The 18,689-nt window shown below is 35.9% G+C and overlaps 1 pseudogene; it reads right to left on the bottom strand.

Moving 5' to 3' along the window:
- Window positions 1–16,690: 16,690 nt before the first annotated feature.
- On the bottom strand, window positions 16,691–17,746 carry LOC131401689 (homer protein homolog 2-like; annotated as a pseudogene).
- Window positions 17,747–18,689: the final 943 nt, after the last annotated feature.

The raw sequence follows: 18,689 nt of genomic DNA, 5'->3' as shown, positions 1-18,689 counted from the left end.
TCCATGCTCATAGATTGGAAGAATAAATGCAAAGTGTCCATATCACCTAAAGCAATCTACAGATTCAATGCAATCCCAAGCAGAATCCCAATAACATCTTCATGGAAATAGAACAAAGAACCCTAAAATTTATATGGAACAACAAAGGACTCTGAATAGGCAAAGCAACCCTGAGAAAAAAGAACAAAGCTGGAGGTATCACAATCCCTGACTTCAAAATATACGACACAGCTATAATAATCAAAACAGCATGATACTGGTACAAAAACTGACACACAGACCAATGGAATAGAATTGAAATCCAAGAAATAAAACCACACATCTAGGAAAAGCTAATCTTTGACAAAGGACCCAAGAACGTACAAGGGAGAAAGGAAAGTCTCCTCAATAAATGCTGTTGGGAAAATTATAAAGCCACACGTAAGAGAATGAAAGTAGACCCTTATCTTAGAGCATACACAAAAATAAACAAAAAATGGGTTAAAGACCTGAATGTAAGACTTGAAACCATAAAATTCCAAGAAGAAAATATACACAGTACACTCTTTGAAATCGTTCTTAGCAGCATCCTTTCAAATACCATGTCTACTCAGGCATGGGAAACAAAAAGATAATAAATAAACAAATGAGACTGCATCAAACTAAAAAGCTTCTGCAAGGCAAAGGAAACTATGAACAAAACGGAAAAACAATCCACCACTTGGGAGACAATATTTGCAAATCATATGTCTGACCAGGGGTTATTCTCCAAGATATACAAAGAACACATACAACTCAACAACCAAAAAGCAAACAACCTGATCAGAAAATGGGCAGAGGATATGAACAGACATTTTTCCAAAGAAGATATACAGATGGCCAACAGGCACAAGAAAAGACGTTCAACATCACTAATTCTTAGGCAAATGCAAATCAAAACTACAATGAGATATCATTACACAACTGTCTGAATGGCTATAATTACTAAGACAAAAATCAACAAATGTTGGAAAGGATGTGGAGAAAAGGGAACCCTCATACAGTGCTGGTGGGGATGCAAACTAGTACAGCCACTATAGAAACAGTATCGAGATTTCTCAAAAAATTAAAAAATAGAAATACCATATTATGAAGATATCCCACTACTGGATATTTATCAAAAGACAAAATCGTCCCATTTGCAACAACATGGATGGACCTGGAGCGCATTATGTTAAGTGAAATAAGCCAGAAAGAGAAAGACAAACACTGTATGATCTCACTCATATGTGGAATATAAACCAACACATGGACAGAGAAAACTGGACTGTGGTTACCAGGGGCAGTGGGGGTGGGGGGTGGGCACAAGGGGTGAAGGGAGTCATATATATGGTGATGGACAAAAAAAAATGTACAACCCAAAATTTCACAATGTTAGAAACCATTAAAACATCAATTAAAAAAAAGAAAAAAAAAACAAAGAACTCTAAATCAACAATTCAAAGAGACTTAAGCACTTTCTCTGCACGTTCACCGCAGCATTGTTCACAGTAGCCAAGACATGGAAGCAACTCAAGTGCCCATTAATGGATGAATGCATAAAGAAGATGTGGTATATATATATATATACACTCGAATACTACTCAGCCCTAACAAAAACAAAATCGTCCCATTTGCAAAAACATGGGTGGACCTTGTAGATATTATATTAAGCAAAAATAAGCCAGACAGAGAAAGAGAAATACCGCATGATTTCACTCATATTTGAAAGATAAACAAACATACGGATAACGAGAATAGATTACTGGGTACCAGAGGGGAAGGGGGTGGGGGTCTGTGAAAAAGAGGTAAAGGGGCACATGTATACGGTGTTGGATAAAAATTAGACTATTGGTGGTGAACATGATGCAGTCTTTACAGAAATTGATAAATAACAATGTACACCAGAAATTATACAATGTTGTAAACCATTATTACCTCAATAAAATAACTTTAAAAAATCTGTAAATAACTTATACAATAGGGAAATGGTTAAGTATATTAGAAAACAATCTGAATGAATTTTATGTAGCTACTAAAATAACTGTGATTAGAACATGAGATGTGTATTATAAAATTTTGAGTAAAAAGAATGTTTACCATGAAAAAAGGAACCACTGTCATAATTCAACACGTCATGATATTTTTGATGTTTTCAGAAAAGTAGAACACCTTGACTCTCTGTAAATGGTTTCGTAAAACTTTCTGCCTGTGAGGAAACTTCTTCCAGCCCCCTTTACCATTAGCTCCCATATTCTTGGGATATGATTCATTGTGATTAATATTAGAATATTTTCATTGTATTTATGCCAAGACAGAATAAACACTTAGCTGAGGAAATTCTGTGACTTTTAGTTCCAGAATCTTTATGCGTTTCCCAACTATACTCCAAAGCCCTCATTTACTTTTCTGTTATTTTTGCCAAGATGTTTTTCAATAATCACAGCATGCAAAATATGCTCGTCCATCCAAGTGAGTTTCCAGAAGTACAAGTTCAGAAATAACTGCTACACTGTAGATATTCATAGGAGTGTTTTGTGTAAACCCAAACTTGGCAATAACATTAAGTGCTAAGTATAATCTATTAAAGAGATGCATTTGTTTGGTTCTATGAAAGCTCCATGAATCTCAAGATTTTCGGTTTGTTTCATGTTCATATAACCACTTTCTTTCTCAGAGAGTTGAGCAAACATGCAATAAGAAAGTTATTGCAGAGGTCTATTTCAACATGATCCAAATAACCCCTTAAACCCTGCTGCTCCTTTGTAGACTTCCATGTGTTCTTCCTTGTGGTTTCTAGGTGACGACATATCAAGCTGTATGCTTAAAGAAACCCGATGCTTCGTACTGGGGATATTTAGAATTATTTGTCAGGGACTTTATAATAGCTACACAAAAATTTCTTATGAGTGAATGAGTCTTATTGATGAATGATATTAATGTTTGAAATGTGTACTTTCTCACGTAAGAATAAAACATCCTTTGTGTTTAAATTTAAGTATATAAAAAAGAAGCAACTAAAATTTTTGAACTAAAAACTACAGTAAAAAAAAAATTCACTACACAGACTCAATAGCAGAATAAAAATGAATGAGGAAAGAATTCATATAATTGGTTATAGATAAAAATTGTCCAATCTGAAGAACAGTGTGGATAACGGATTGAAAAATGAACAGCTCCTCAAGGCCCTGTGGGACACTATTATGGAGTCTACAGTCTAATGAGGCAAACACATTAAACACTCTGATGAATACATAATCACCAACTGGGATCAACGTTCTGAAGCAAATGATCAAGGTGCCATAAGGGCACATAAAAACTGGACCTGACTTAACCTGCGGGCAGAGGTGGTGTCATAAATATTTCTCTGAGGACATGATCCTTGAGCTGAGAAATAGAAAAGCATTAACTAAATGAAGGGGAGATTGGTGGTGAAAAGAGTTTTAATTAGAGGAGAAAAACAAGTGTTATGGCCCTGTAGAAGTAACCGGGCAATTTCAAGCAACTGGAAGAAAGAATGGATAGGAATAAAAAAATGGATGAAGAATGGTATGAAGTTAGGCTAGAGAGGGGACCAGGGACCACATTGTGCAGGATTATGTAGGTCATTGCAATGGACTGAATGTTTATGTCCTCCAGAAAGTCATATGTTGAAATCTTAACTCTCAATTTGATGGTATTAGGAGGTGAGGACTTTGGGAGGTAATTAGGTCATGAGGGTAGAATCTATATAAAGAGATTAGTGCCCTTATAGAAGGGACCCCATAGAGATCTCTGGCTCTCTTTTTGCCACGTGAGGACACAGGAAGTCAGCAGTCTACAACTTGCAAGAGGGCTTTCACCAGAACCCAGCTATATTAAGACCCTGACCTTGGATGTCCAGCCTCCAGAACTGTGAGGAATAAATTTCTCTTATTTATAAGCAACCCAGTCCACGGTACTTTGGTAGAGTCTAACTAAGACAGTCATGTTAAACATTTTTGTATTTATCCTAAAGCTAGTGAGGAGTATTGGGAAACTCAACTAGCGATCTGGTAGAGGCAGGATCCTCAACTTTTCTAGAAAGGAGACTGGGAAGGAATAAGAGGAAAGATAGAGGGGAAATGAAAGAGTAGTTTAACGAGAGCCAAAAGTACAATGTTTCATCATGTCATATGGTCACTTGTAGATTATTTATGACCTTAGCTAGATTTATTCTGTGGAGTGAAAGGAGAACATTGAGAATGAGTGATTTGTGTGGAAAAGGAGACTGTGTTGAGAATCAGCACCTCTCCAAAACGTATATTGGTAAAGGGAAGAGGACAGATGGGGCAGAAACTGAAAGGGGATATGGGTTTCTGGGAAACCTTTATTAAGATGAGCTTATTTAAAAGTCCTTGGAAAGGATCTCGTTGAAAAGAAGTGGGACAGGATGGTTAGTTGAGAATACAGGAAGTAATATAATCCAAAATGCAAATAGTCTGATTGCCTCAGATAGGAGGAAGGACACTTCCTTTAAGGTAAGAAGAGAGAGAAGGAAAGGAAGATAGATTTGCAACTGGAAGTCGGAGGTAAGGTTGTCTACTGAGAATGAAGGGGACTATGTGTAAGATCCATGGTTTGAGAAGAGTGGAAGAGATTTGAAATAGTCACTAGGGAAAGAGAGTTGACAGAGAATGTGTAAGTTAGGATTGGTACATTTTAAAGGCTTTTAGTTATGAATTTATAGTGATGCCAGGTTAGTCTAGCATAGCTTTCTATAGCAGTATTCAGCTGCTCAATTAAGTGAATGGTGAAATGGGGTAATAGATTGGTGCAGGATTGAGATTTTTCTAGAAAGGTGCAGAAACAAAACAACAATAAACATATTTCAAGGAAGTTTAGGATATTAGTGATTTTGGGAGGGATGATGAATCACAGTGAATACAAAAGGAAGTGATGTAGGGAAAGGGCTAAAGGCCTCATGGCACTGTACATCCTGACGAGATTGAAGAATAATTGCGGGAGATGAAGTGAACGTAATTGAACAAGCAAACTGAAAGAAGATGAGGTAGTATTCAGAGAGGTGGATGTTTCAATTTTCGATTATTGATAATAGAAAATGTCAGATGATGGAAGGATCAGCATGGCCGTTCCTTTATGGAAGGGAAGTAAAAAAACTGAGGAGCCAAGTAGTGGATGAATTATCGACGTGTATAGTTAAGACGCACAGGGATTACAAATTTTGTGGTCAGGTAGTCATATCTTTGGTGAATAATGGAAAAGGTCCGAGATGAGGTCTGTATATAACAGTGACTAGAAGAGGGAGAAGGTGACATTGCCAAATTATACAAGCTTCAAATAAGCAAAATTTTAAAAACGAGTGTTTAGAAATAGCAGTGGGATGTCAGAAGGAGTGTAAATGAATCAACAGCAATTATGTACGTGGACTGTGGGGAAAAGAGTGGTTTCAGATAGAACGCAGAATTTGAGAGAATGCTCTGAGAAGAAGTTGAGAGCTTGCAATTGTCTATCAGAAGTTCCAGCGTTCTCAGTGAAAGGGGTTGGATCGGAGGCTATGAAATGATGGCGAGAGTTCTTAACACCTTTATAAATGATTTCCAATGACCTACTTCTAAATAATTTTAACGTTCTATGACTAATTCATCACTTATACTCTACTTTCAAGTTGTCCCTAAGGTCCTTAATGTTATTTTATTTATTTTTTTGTTTATTGCAGTAACATTGGTTTATAACATTGTATAAATTTCAGGTGTACATCATTATACCTCTATTTCTGCATAGATTACATCATGTTCACCACCGAAATACTAATTACAACCCATCACCACACACATCTGCCGAATTATCCCTTTCGCCCTCCCCCCTCCCCCCTTCCCCTCTGGTAACCACCAAGCCAGTCTCTGTCTCTATGTGTTTGTTTATTGCTGTTATTATCTAATACTTAATGAAGGAAATCATAAGGTATTTGACCTTCTCCCTATGACTTATTTCGCTTTGCGTAATACCCTCAATGTCCATCCATGTTGTCACAAATGGCTGGATTTCATCATTTCTTATGGCTGAGTAGTATTCCATTGTGTATATATACCACATCTTCTTTAACCATTCGTCCCTTGATGGGCACTTAGGTTGCTTCCAAGTCTTGGCTATTGTGAATAATGCTGCAATGAACACAGGGGTGCATGTATCTTTATGCATTGGTGTTTTCAAGTTCTTTGGGTAAATACCCAGCAGTGGAATAGCTGGATCATATGGTAGTTCTATCCTTGATTTTTTGAGGAATCTCCATACTGTTTTCCATAGTGGCTGCACCAGTTTTCACTCCCACCAACAGTGTATGAGAGTTCCCTTCTCTCCACATCCTCTCCAACATATGATGTTTCCTGTCTTGTTAATTATAACTATTCTGACTGGTGTGAGGTAATATCTCATTGAAGTTTTGATTTGCATTTCCCTGATAGTTAATGATTTTGAAGATCTTTTCATGTGTCTGTTGGCCATCTGTGTATCTACAGTGGAGAAAAGAAAGTCTCTTCAATCATAGTGTTTGAAAACTGGGTAGCCACATGCAAAAAAATGAAAGTAGACCCTTACCTTACACCATACACAAAAATTAACTCCAAATGGATTAAAGACTTGAATGTAAGACCTGAAACTATGAAACTTCTAGAAGAAAACCTAGGCAGTATGCTCTTCGACATCGGTCTTAGCAACATATTTTCAAGCACCATGTCTGACCGGGCAAGAGAAACAATAGAAAAAATAAACAAATGGGACTACATCAAACTAAAAAGCTTCTGCACAGCCAAGGAAACCACCAACAAAATGAAAAGACAACCTAACAATTGGGAGAAGATATTTGAAAACCATACATCTGATAATGGCTCTATCTCCAAAATATATAAAGAACTCATGCATCTCAACAACAAAAAAAAACTACTAACCCAATTAAAAAATGGGCAAAAGACCTGAACAGATATTTCTCCAAAGAAGATATACAGAAGGCCCTTAATTTTAATAGTTCCTTTTCTAAAATAGAAAAACCAAAAAGTGAGATGGATATTTAATAGGTTTTTTTTGTCTCTTTTAAAAAATATATTGAAGTTATTATAGCCATTTTCTAAATGTTAACATCTAAACCCTGAGAGACCTTTGGTCTATGTCTGGCAAGTGTCTGACATATTGTAGCACTTTTACACGTGTAGGATCAAAGTTAATATATAGTGCTTCTTCTGAAAGTTTTAAATTATAAATTGCTCTTTAGAGCATATGTTCACAAAAAATGGCATGTAAAATTCAATTTAATGGTTGAATTGTGAAAGTTTCATGTTGACATTGTATCAGTAAAGATAGTTTTTCTTTTCTTTTGTTTTTAGTACCACATGTCTTTAAAATGGAAGAGAGTGAAGATGGTATCAGGATACTGTTGTAAACAAAATGGAGAAAGTGATTATGATGGTGATGGTCAATTTCTGGCTCAAGAGGGCTTCATAATTTCAAGAAACTTGATTAATATAAAACCCCTATTAATGTCTATGAATATTAGAGAATTTTAAGCTTTTCTGGAAAGCATTTGTCTTAAAAGGTCAAAGATTTGCAGGCATTTAGGAGAGAGAATGTCTGAGACTGTTGGCCTGAATTGATCCTGAACAGAGTATCTGGGAAACAGAAAACACCGTCTCCATTTTCTTCCAAATTCAAGAATTGATATAGTTAGTAATTGTTATAACTCTCATATTATTGTTAGTGTGAATCACAGGGTTGTTATGTTAGAAGACCTTACAAGCCCTTAGGAAACAAAAAAATTATTAAGCTTTTCTGGTATCTTATTGATTGTAAGTAGAAAAATACATTTCCAGACACTATTTGCTAGTTTTCTTAAAATTTGTACCACGTGATAAGTGTTCATCTCCTTATTTGTTTCTCTGTATCTGACCTCTGCAGTGACACTTTGCCAATTTGTCTTTTTTCTCAGGAAAGCTGAAAATTAAGTGGGTTGCAATTATGACTATCTTGTCAGCAAACATTGTGCTTCCAACTGCATCCTACACTTTGTTCAGTTGCCAAAGAATAGTACATGTATTCCAATTATTCAGAAGTATGTAATGCTTATTATATATTCTTCTAGTATTGTTACATTTCATAAAGGTCTTTTGATGGAACTCACCTACATTGGAAAGTATTTTCCTTCCCCAAATTGCCAACTGTGTTTCCCATGTTGCTAACTCTTGCTACTTGCCACCTGCAATTCTCATGATGGCTTTATGTTGTTGATGTAAAATCACTCATAGCAGATTTTGCAAGGCTGTTCATATAACATGACAAAATTGATGGTGAAAATAAAATTATTGATTCATGTAATAATATAGTAAAGCCTGATATGTTATTTTATGATGGAGGTTATATAATTTTATCAAAACCAGACAGAGTGCAAAGACCTGTACAGAAATGGTATCATTCATAAATAAAACAATCCTAAATATAAAATGTAGTTATAAAGATGTGGAAAAAAATTACCAAAATTCATTTTCTCAAAATAAAATATTTGCTGTCTCATAAAGTAGTGTTTAGTTTCTTAAAAATGACTTCTTACTTTCATTACATTCTTTCTCTTTCCTTCAGGTGTCTGATCTAAGCCCATAAGTTTTATGATCAGTATTTCATTCCTGGTTTATTTAATGGTGTTATTTTCCCATAGTTATTCACAGTTATTATATTCGTTGGGGTATAGAATTTTGAGAATAACCTAAAATCTAGACACTATAATAAAAATGAACATGATCTGCATTGTCTGTCTCTTGAGTGTGCTCGGGGGCTTCACTCTCAAACCCATGAGCACCTGATTGTACCTCTCAACATGAGTGCATTGTTGTAAATTAAGAATGATGATTTTTTTATGAATCAGTTCAAGCCCAGTTCTCCTTTACACTCTGATCAACTTACATGTGTCATCAATAAATATTTATCCTATTCCATTTCTTCCATATTCTGTACCATGTTATTCCAAATCCCACAATTATTCCAAAGTAGAGTTGCCAGATTCAGAAAACAAAAATGCAAGAAACTCAGTTAAACTTGAATTTCAGTTAAACAACAAATTTTTGTGTGTGTATAAGCAGGCAATATTTGTGTATTTGCGTGCAAAATTTTTCTGCAATATTTGGGACATATTTCTACTAAAAAAATATTTGTTTATATCTGAAATTGAAATGTAAGTAAGCCCCTTGTATTCTGCCTGGTAACTCCAATTCATGGGATCTATTGTCCTCCCCAATCCAGGCTCAGCATCAGTTAACTCAGGAGCCTCACTTGAGTGAGAACAGGAACCAGACAAGGATGCACACTCTCACCACTCTTATTTGACATAGTACTGGAAGTCCTAGCCAGAGCAATCAGTCAAGAAAAAGAAATAAAAGGGACCCAAATTGGAAAGTAAGAAGTGAAACTGTCACTATTTGCAGATGACATGATTTTATATAGAGAAAACCCTAAAGAATCCACCAGAAAACTTTTAGAAGTAATAAACGAATACGGTAAAGTTGCCTTCACATTTATATTTATACTTCAAGTAACCTTGAAAACACAACCAAACATTCACCAACCTCAAAAGAAGAATATGAAAGAATGTTAGGTTTTTTTCTTTATTTTGATGTTATACATGTGATTTTTTCTAAACTCTAGATTGAATTAATTGGAGACAATATTGCTGCTTGCATCCAGGGAAAGTGATACATGAAAATAATTTTTAAAATTCTTTAGTGAAATTTTCACAATAGGTTCTGATGTTAGATATATCTTGCTTAAGAGTTAAAGGAGGTATGGAAACAAGGTGTCTGTTGACAGAAGAATGGATAAAAAATGTGATATATATACACATGTTGTATATAGATACATATACAAAAGAATGTCATTCGGCCTTAAAAACAAGGAAATCCTTCTATTTGTGCCAACATGGATGAACTTGGAGTTCATTATGCACAGTGAAATAAGCAAAACGAAGGACGACAAATACTCTTTGGTATCATTTATGTGTGAAAAATATAAGAAAATCATTCAATCTTATAGAAACAGAGAGTTGAATGTGTTTTCCAGGGACTGCGGTGTGGGGGAAATAGAGAGAAATTAGTAAAAGCGTACAAACATTCAGTTATAAGATAAATAAATTCTGGGAACCTAATGTATAACAGGGTGCAACTATAGTCAATAACACTGTATTTTTTAATTGAAATTTGTTAAGAGGGTAGAAAATAAATGTCCTCACCAAAGTATGTATGTATATAAGTATGCATGAATAAATAAATACATAAATAGGTAAATAAATAAATAAATAAATAAACATCTCATCACTTAAAACAGAAGAGTTAAAGGGAATAATCTTTACTACTGGTGACCTAAGTATTTTTCAAGTTTTTGGTGTGTGTTCCTGTGTGAAGGACAGTCTCAAGAAAAGGATCAATGTTTGTTCATTTTGATGCCACCACATGGATATCATAAGGTGGAGAAAAGTTGTGTTTATGCTCTTGATAATTTAGTTGAACTTTAGAAATTCCCTACTGAGATGAAGAGAGTTTTCATAAAGGGTATGTGAGATGGAAACTAACCTGAGAGAGAGTCAAGACGATTTTGAGGAGATAATATTAAGAGGACTTATGCTAAGCATGATAATAGCCCCCAAAATATATCAACATATTGCTTCTCAGTACCTATCAATATATTAGATTATTTGAAGAAGAATTAAACTTGTAGGTTGAATTAAAGTTATTAATAAACTGACTTTAAGATAGATTAACTTGGATTATCTGGATGGGCACAATGTAATCACAAAGGGCCTTAACTGTGGAACAATGGGTCAAGAGACACAGTGCCTGAGTGATGCTATGTAAAAAAGACTCAATTGTTTATTGCTGGCTTTGAAATTATAAGGGGCCTACAAGCCAAGAAATATGTGGCCTCTATAAGTGTGATAAGTAAAGGAAATAGATTATCCCTAAACTCTCCATATAGGAATGTAGCCCTGCAGAGACCTTGACTTTAAACTAGTGAAATCTTTTCAGGCTTCAGACTGCCAAAACTGTAGATAAAAATTTTCTGTTGTTTAAATCATCAAGTTATTAGTAAATTATTACAGAAGTAACAGTAAACAAATATAGGATTTGAATATTGTCATGTCCCATTAGGACTTTTTAAAAAAACAGATTGACATTAAGGGACTCCAGTCTCCTTTCACTTGAAATCCCCCAAAAATTGCTTAAAATTCTTGAAATTACTCCATTATCTCTCCCAAGCGTTGGTTATAGAAAATAAGTCAGAATTTTACAAATTCCAGAAAACGTGGAAACATTCTCTTTTGTTTTGGTGAATCTTTTCCCACTTACTTCACTTCACTTGCACAAAAAACACTGAATAATTTTTCTGTGCCTATCACTGTTATGGGTGGTAAATATTAAACAAAAGAAGGAAAAATAGCAAAGAAATGCTTACTAAACAGGAATACCCAGGAATTAAAGAAGTATAGATAGTGGACACCTTACTCAGACATGATTATGAGTCAAAATGTAATATGTAGGTTTTACATACCTATTATTTCTCAAATCTATTATAATATTACACATGTAAAATAATAGTGAGGCTGATTATTTTAGAATTTATAGGAGATATTTAGGATATATCAAAAATTATTGGATGAAATAAAAATTATGCTAAATATGACTTTGACCAAGAAATAAATAATGTTGATGTTTTTTATTTTTTTCAGACAAACAAAATATACGTTTCATCTTTGCCATTAAGGTGAACACACTTTCCACTCACGTTACCATTAAGAAAAGCTTCTTTTCCAAGCTGGCATTGGATCCTCAATGAACAGCTTCCTCCTTTTCTTCTGAATCTTCACAATTCTGTGTCTTAGGCAGAAGTCTACATACTTCACCAACAGTCCCCTGACCCTCATGTGCATACTGATGCTTCTCATTTTAGTATTTTTGGTGTCGCCAGACATTTTAGTAACTAAATTTTTGGAAGGACTGCAAATGTAAGGTGTATTTTCTTGTAAGCAGGGTGATTAGATGTATCTCCATCTGTAGTCCTCCTGAGCATGCTCTCGGCCATTACCATCAGCCCAGGCACATCCTGGTTGTCTAGGTGGAAACATAAATTCACAAATTAAATTGTGCATATTTTCTTCTTCTTATGGTCCTTATGTGTATCTTGCAATGGTAACCTGATCTACACTGTTGCTTCTTCCAATGTGACCCAGACTAATCTTCTGATTCTCAGTAAACACTGCTCACTTTACCCAGTGATCTCTACTCATCAGTGGCCTGTTTCCCACTCTGATATCCAGAGACTACTTCTTTGTAGGAATTATGCTGGTCCCAAGTATGTATATGATGATTCACTTATTCAGGCATCCGTTATGGCCCCAGCACATTCACAGCAACAGCCTCTCCCCAAAAGCCTCTAGAGAGAAAAGGGCCACCCAGACCATCCTTCTGCTGGTGAGTTTCTTTGTGATCATGTACTAAGTGGACATCATCTTTTCATCCTCTTCATCCTTGTTATGAGAAGATGATCCAGTCTTCTCAGATGTCCAGTGGCTTGTGCTCAATCTCTATGCTGCTTCCTATGCTTTGGTGTTAATCGGTTCTGACAAAAGCATAGTCAACATTTAAAAAATTAGGTTGTAAAGGTAACATCAATTTTTAACATTTCCAATGAAAATTAGTCTTGACAATAGATCCTCTGTCATCAATTAAAATTACTGCTAGGAGCCTGCACCATGGTGTATTGGTTAATTTGGTGTGCTCCACTTCGGTGGCCCAGGTTCATGGGTTTCAGTCCCAGGAGGAAACCTACGGCCCTCATCAGCCATTCTGAGACAATGACCCACATACAAAATAGAGGAAGATTGGCACAGATGTTAGTTCAGGGCTAATATTCCTCAAGTAAAAAAAAGAGGAAGATTGGAAACAGGTGTGAGCTCAGGGCAACTATTCACTAGCAAAAAAAAATAAAAATTATTGCTAGCACAGATTTTGCCCTCTGATTTAACTAAAATGTATGGAATTATAGTTTAATATATCTAGATACCGAAACCTGTGATAGAAATTTCTTTGTGTTTATTTCATTCTGTATTCAACTTGTTTGGATATTCTCATATGTTTACAAGTTTCCTACACTTTTATTTTGATTTTCAAATCTTCATAGAGGGAAAATTTTTCTTCATGTTCAAGTGTACACTTTAGAAGCTTCTTTGGAAATCAAATTTTTACTTGTGAAATTATTTTGTTTTACACTTGTTCATTTAAAATATTTTAGCTAACTATTGAATTCTAGCTTGAATATGTTTTTCCCCTGAACACTTAATGTTTTATTTCTATGGATTATGGCTATTAAAACTGGAGAAGTTCAGGGGCCTGCCTGGTGGCATAGTGGTTAAGTTCATGTGTTCCACTTTAGTGGCCTGGGGTTCACGGGTTCGGATCCCAGTCATGGACCTACACCCTGCTCCTCAAGTCATGCTGTGACAGCATCACACATGCAAAATAGACGGAGATTGACACAGATGTTAGCTCAGGGCCAATCTTCCTCACCAAAAAAACACCAAAAATAAAAAAAACAGTGGAGAATTCGTTGTCATCTTTGTAGGATATCTCTCCTGTTACTACTTTCAAGCATGTTTCTTCTCTTTGTGTTAGGACGTTTGACTCATATTTTTGTTCCACTATTTCTCTTTATTTATTTATTTTATGATGCAAAACATTTATGGATAGAAAGACCCGTGTCTGATTTCAATTTTAGAAATATATAGATAATTGTTTATTTCATTGTTTCTTTTCATTCTGTCTCTCTTTTAAATTTCAGTTTTATAGAGGTAAAATTGACAAATAAAGTTGTAAGATATTTAAAGTGTACATTATGATGATTTAATATACCTATACATTGTAAAAGGATCCCCCCATCTAGTTAATTAACACATCCATCCCTTGACACATTTATCTCCTTTTATTGTTGAGAATATTTAAGCTCTACTCTCTTAGCAAGTTTCAATTATACAATACAGTGTTAGCAACCATAGTCACCATGATTTACATTATATCCTCAGAACTTATTTGTATTAGAGATGAAAATTTGTACTCATTTACCAACATCTCCCTATTTTCCCCAACCCCAGCCCACTTTTCAACTCTCTGTTTCTATAAGTTTGACTTTTTTATTCAGATTCCACATATAAACAATATCAGGCATTGCCTTTTTCTCTTTGGCTTGTTTTGTTTAGCATAGTGCCCTCGTATTCTATCCATGTTGTTGAAAATAGCAAGATTTTGTTCTTACTCATGATTGAATAATATTCTATGGTATACACCACATCTTTACCCATTCATCTGTTGATAGATACTTCGATTGCTTTCATATTTTGCCTGCTGTTAATAATGCTACAATAATCACGAGAGTGTAGATATCTCTTCAAGATTCTGTTTTCATCTCCTTTGGATACATACCTAGAAGTGGGATTGCCTAATATTAGTGGGATTTCTTTGATTATTAGTTATAATGAGCGCCTTTCATGTACTTGGACATTTGCATATCTTCCTCTGCCCATTTCTTAATCAGCTTGTTTGCCTTTTTATTTTTGCTATTGAGTTTTCTGTGTTCTTTATGTAATTTGGATATTAACCTCTTATCAAACATACAATTTGAAAATATTTTATCCCATTCCATAAGTTTCCTTTTTTTTTTTAGTGGTTTTCTTTTTTTTGCAGAAGATTTCTAGTTTCAGTAGTCCAGATTGTTTAGTTTTTTTCTTTTTTTGCTTGTGCTTTTGCTGTCAAATCCAAAACATTGTTGTTAAGATTGACGTCAAGGCGCATTCCCTTTATATATTCTCTAAATCTCATGATGCAGTTAGATATGTTTTCTTTATTCTCTCTGCAGTCATCAAGTCTCTCTAACTGAAGTTGTGTTGCATTCGACTGTGTCTTTCTGTGTTCTGCACTTTGAATGGATTCACTCTGCTTAATATTCCCGTTCACTCATCTTCTCATCATCTTGATCTAATTTAATGTTTAAGCCATACATTAAAATTTTTAACTTAAAATATTTTTAACTCTTTAATTTATATATTTTTTCCAAGTATAGTTTGTCAAATATTTTTTTTATCTTTCCTCATTATTTGATTTCCAATATTTCCATTTTTGTTTGTTTTAAAATTTTAAACATAATTCTAACATCTATTTTTACAGGCCCTTTTTCCTTAAGTTGTTTTCCTGTGTGTTTCCTAATTTCCTATTGTGCTCTCACACGTCGGAGACCTTCCATGGGGAATTGCTCTTGTCTGGATCTGTTTGATTTGAGTTGCTCTGGAATCAAGGTGGACGCCCCACCCAGATAGAAGGGCTGTGTGATCACCCAGCATCTGGAGGAAGAACTGACTTCCCTGTTTCATTACTACTCTGGATAATTTGTTTTGTTTACTTCTGTTCCTGTAAAGTTCCCACAAGTTCATTTCAATTCTGTGGGACCTTTTAATGATTATTGTAACTTCCTAAAGATTTTCCATTGTCAGAAAGAGATTTCTTCTCTGTTGTTCTTCAAAATTACAGACATCGAAGTGATGCACATGAGTAAAATATTTCACACAGATATTTTGTGAGAGGTAACAGTGCCTTGAGTTGTTGAAATCTTGAGTTTCTTGATTGAGGCACATACACCCTGCAATATACCATATGACTGTAAGTTGCAGAGTGTGCTTATTATATTTTTATGTTTAATTGAACAAATATTTAATAAGAACCTACTTTCTGTCAAATACTGTGCTAAGCACCAAAACTTCATGTTCCCACAGCACAGCAATATGCTCAGAAATTAAAACCAAGAATGGAGTCATTGTCACAACCTCATAAACTGAGGGCAGGTAGGAAGGGGATAAAGTAGATGCAAGTGATTCCCGTGCCAGAAAATGCACCCACCAGAAACTTTTTTCCACTGGACAAGTCTCCACTAAGTGGTTGTTTTAAAGCATTTCAATATCTATTGAGAAGAAAATTGTCATTTCTACATCTCATGCACTGGTGCCTGGTAGGCATTCAAATATTATGAACATGATTTTTAAAAATGCAGGTGTAAAGGATATTCATATTTGGACTATAAAACACTTTTTTCATTTAATATGGTTGCAATAACCCTTAAGAAATATATAGGAGCTAGTCCATTGGTGTAGTGGTTAAGTTTGTATGCTCTGCTTCTGTAGCCCAGGGATCACAAGTTTGGATCCCAGGTGCAGACCTACACACCACTCATCAAGCCATGCTGTGGCATCATCCCACATACAAAATAGAGGAAGATTGGCAACAGATGTTAGCTCAGGGCTACTTTTCTTCCCCGAAAAAAAAAAGGAAGATATAAATATCCCTGCTGTGACTGCATAAATATTTAAGGCAGACTTATTTCTGGATCCTTAAGCTAGATCCAGAAATCTAGCTTCTTCCAGAAATCTAACTTCTTCCAGAAATCTTCCGGTTGCCCACAATCTCGCAAGGCCAGAGAAGCAAGAGGAGATTTCTATTCTGGAGAGGAGAGAGCAGGTGACACAACTGGCTTGGAAACACAACAAATTGCACCTGCATTTACAGAAGCAACACAGAAAGGAGAATGTCCTAGTCCTATTTTGTCTCACACACACACTTGGGACTCATGTGGTCTCATCCCTGCCCTAGTTGTCCTTTTCCAACTTGGAGAGGCTTACACAGAAGTCATGGAGTTCATTGATCTTCCCGTCCAGCACCTCTAGGAGGTTCTTCAATTCTGCCTTCAGGTTGCATGGTTGCTAGTTACTTTCCTTAGTGACTGTCTTTAGAGAAAGCACTCGGTCTTCCAGGTGCTCTTGATTCTCGCTCTTTGCTGCCTCTAACTTCTCAGAGATGTATTCACACTCTGACATGAGCTGAGGTTTGATTTCACTTTGTTTTCAGAGGTCTTTTAACCCTGTCTCCTTTTCTCAGAGTTCTGACCCCAGATCCTCAATTCTTCTCTTCAACTCGGTATTCTTCTCCTTCTCTATGTTTATCTCACTGCTTTATTCTTCCAAGTCTTCAATATTCTTCTATAGCCAGTCATTCTCTTCAAGGCAGATAAAGAGCTGCCCCTTCCACTGCTCCACACTAGCCACTGACTCCTGAAATGCCATGGGCAGCCAGATATTGCTCTCCTGCAGGGGCTGCAGCTTATTCTCCTATTTCTACACATTGGCAGCACTCTATGTCACAAATCAGCTTGTCCTTCTCAGACTTCAGCTGTGTGTGGAAGGTAGCCATATGAGAGGCCTTTTCATTGTGTACCCCATTGACACTGTAAACCTGAGTAGAGGGTGAAGTTCCACACCCAGATTCTTGGGAATGATTACTCAAGGATTTGATTTTCTCCTGGGACTTGTTTCTGGCTACTTTGGCTGCATCTTTTACCTCCTAAAATTTCTCTGCAAACTTTGTCAGCTGCTGTTCAGGGGAAAAACGCAAACCAAACACCACTTTGGCTCTACTGTTGGTCCACTGCCCAAACTTCTGTGATATTTTAATTAAAGTAATATTAAGTGTGCTTGTGTTGTTTATAATCACTTTGGCTCCTTACAAACTTAGGATCCAATACTTGTTTTTGTGACACCTAGAAGTAGGATATGGTGGCTTCCTGCTCACTTGCTGACACCCAGTTCTTGGTGATGGAATCCACCTGGAAGACATGCTTGGATGGTGAAGATGGGCTGTTCTCTCATCTTCTGCACTGCTTTTCTCAGTTACTCCCCACGCAGCACATAAGGTGACCTGTGCCCACACGGCTCAGCGCTGGCACCTCTCAACTCTGTGAAGCTGCTGCTCTCGCCACCTCCAGGTGCAGCAGGGAATGTGCCACCAGGGGCAAGGTGATCAAGTTGCCCAGCTCCCTAATCAGTATCGTTACATATCCTCATGGTTTCCAGCACCAGGGCCCCCGATTGTGACTAATTTTTGGTATTTGAAAGTCATGTTATGTTGTGCACAAGTATCAAAGTGTTAAAGCTTCATTTTAGTGATGGGTAAGAGAAAATGTTCAGAATCCACGAATTTCCTGTCATATTAAGCTAGTAACTGGCAGAATTAGTCACCTGAATTCAGGCCCCTTGATTCCTTTCATTATGCTTCCACTTAACAGTTCTCTGATTCCTTAAAAGTAATCTTAATTTAGATATTTTATTTAATCCAGAAGTTATTTAAAAGAATGTTTTAAGTGAAATCAGCTGGAGGTCATATATTACTTTTTAAAAAATTTTTTGTTTATTGCAGTAACATTGGTTTATAACATTGTATAAATTTCAGGTGTACATCATTATACTTATATTTCTGCATAGATTACATCATGTTCACCACTCAAATACTAATTACAACCCATCACCACACACTTGTGCCGAATTATCCCTTTCACCACCTCCCTACCCACTTCCCCTCTGATAACCTAAGTGCCCATCAAGGGATGGATGGATAAAGAAGATGTGGTATATATACACAATGGAATACTACTCAGCCACAAGAAACGATGAAATCCAGCCATTTGTTACTACATATATTACTTTTTGTTTACAGTTTAATTGATAGTTTCTATTGTCATTTCAGAGTGGCTACTGCAGAGTTTCTGCTTTCATGAAATTGTTGACAATTTGAAGCCTAAAATCTTTCCATTTT

Source organism: Diceros bicornis (assembly GCF_020826845.1).
Source record: "Diceros bicornis minor isolate mBicDic1 chromosome 13 unlocalized genomic scaffold, mDicBic1.mat.cur SUPER_13_unloc_1, whole genome shotgun sequence".
Lineage (NCBI taxonomy): Eukaryota > Metazoa > Chordata > Mammalia > Perissodactyla > Rhinocerotidae > Diceros > Diceros bicornis.
The sequence above is the reverse complement of the archived record's forward strand: the minus strand, read 5'-3'. Positions and strand labels throughout refer to the sequence as shown.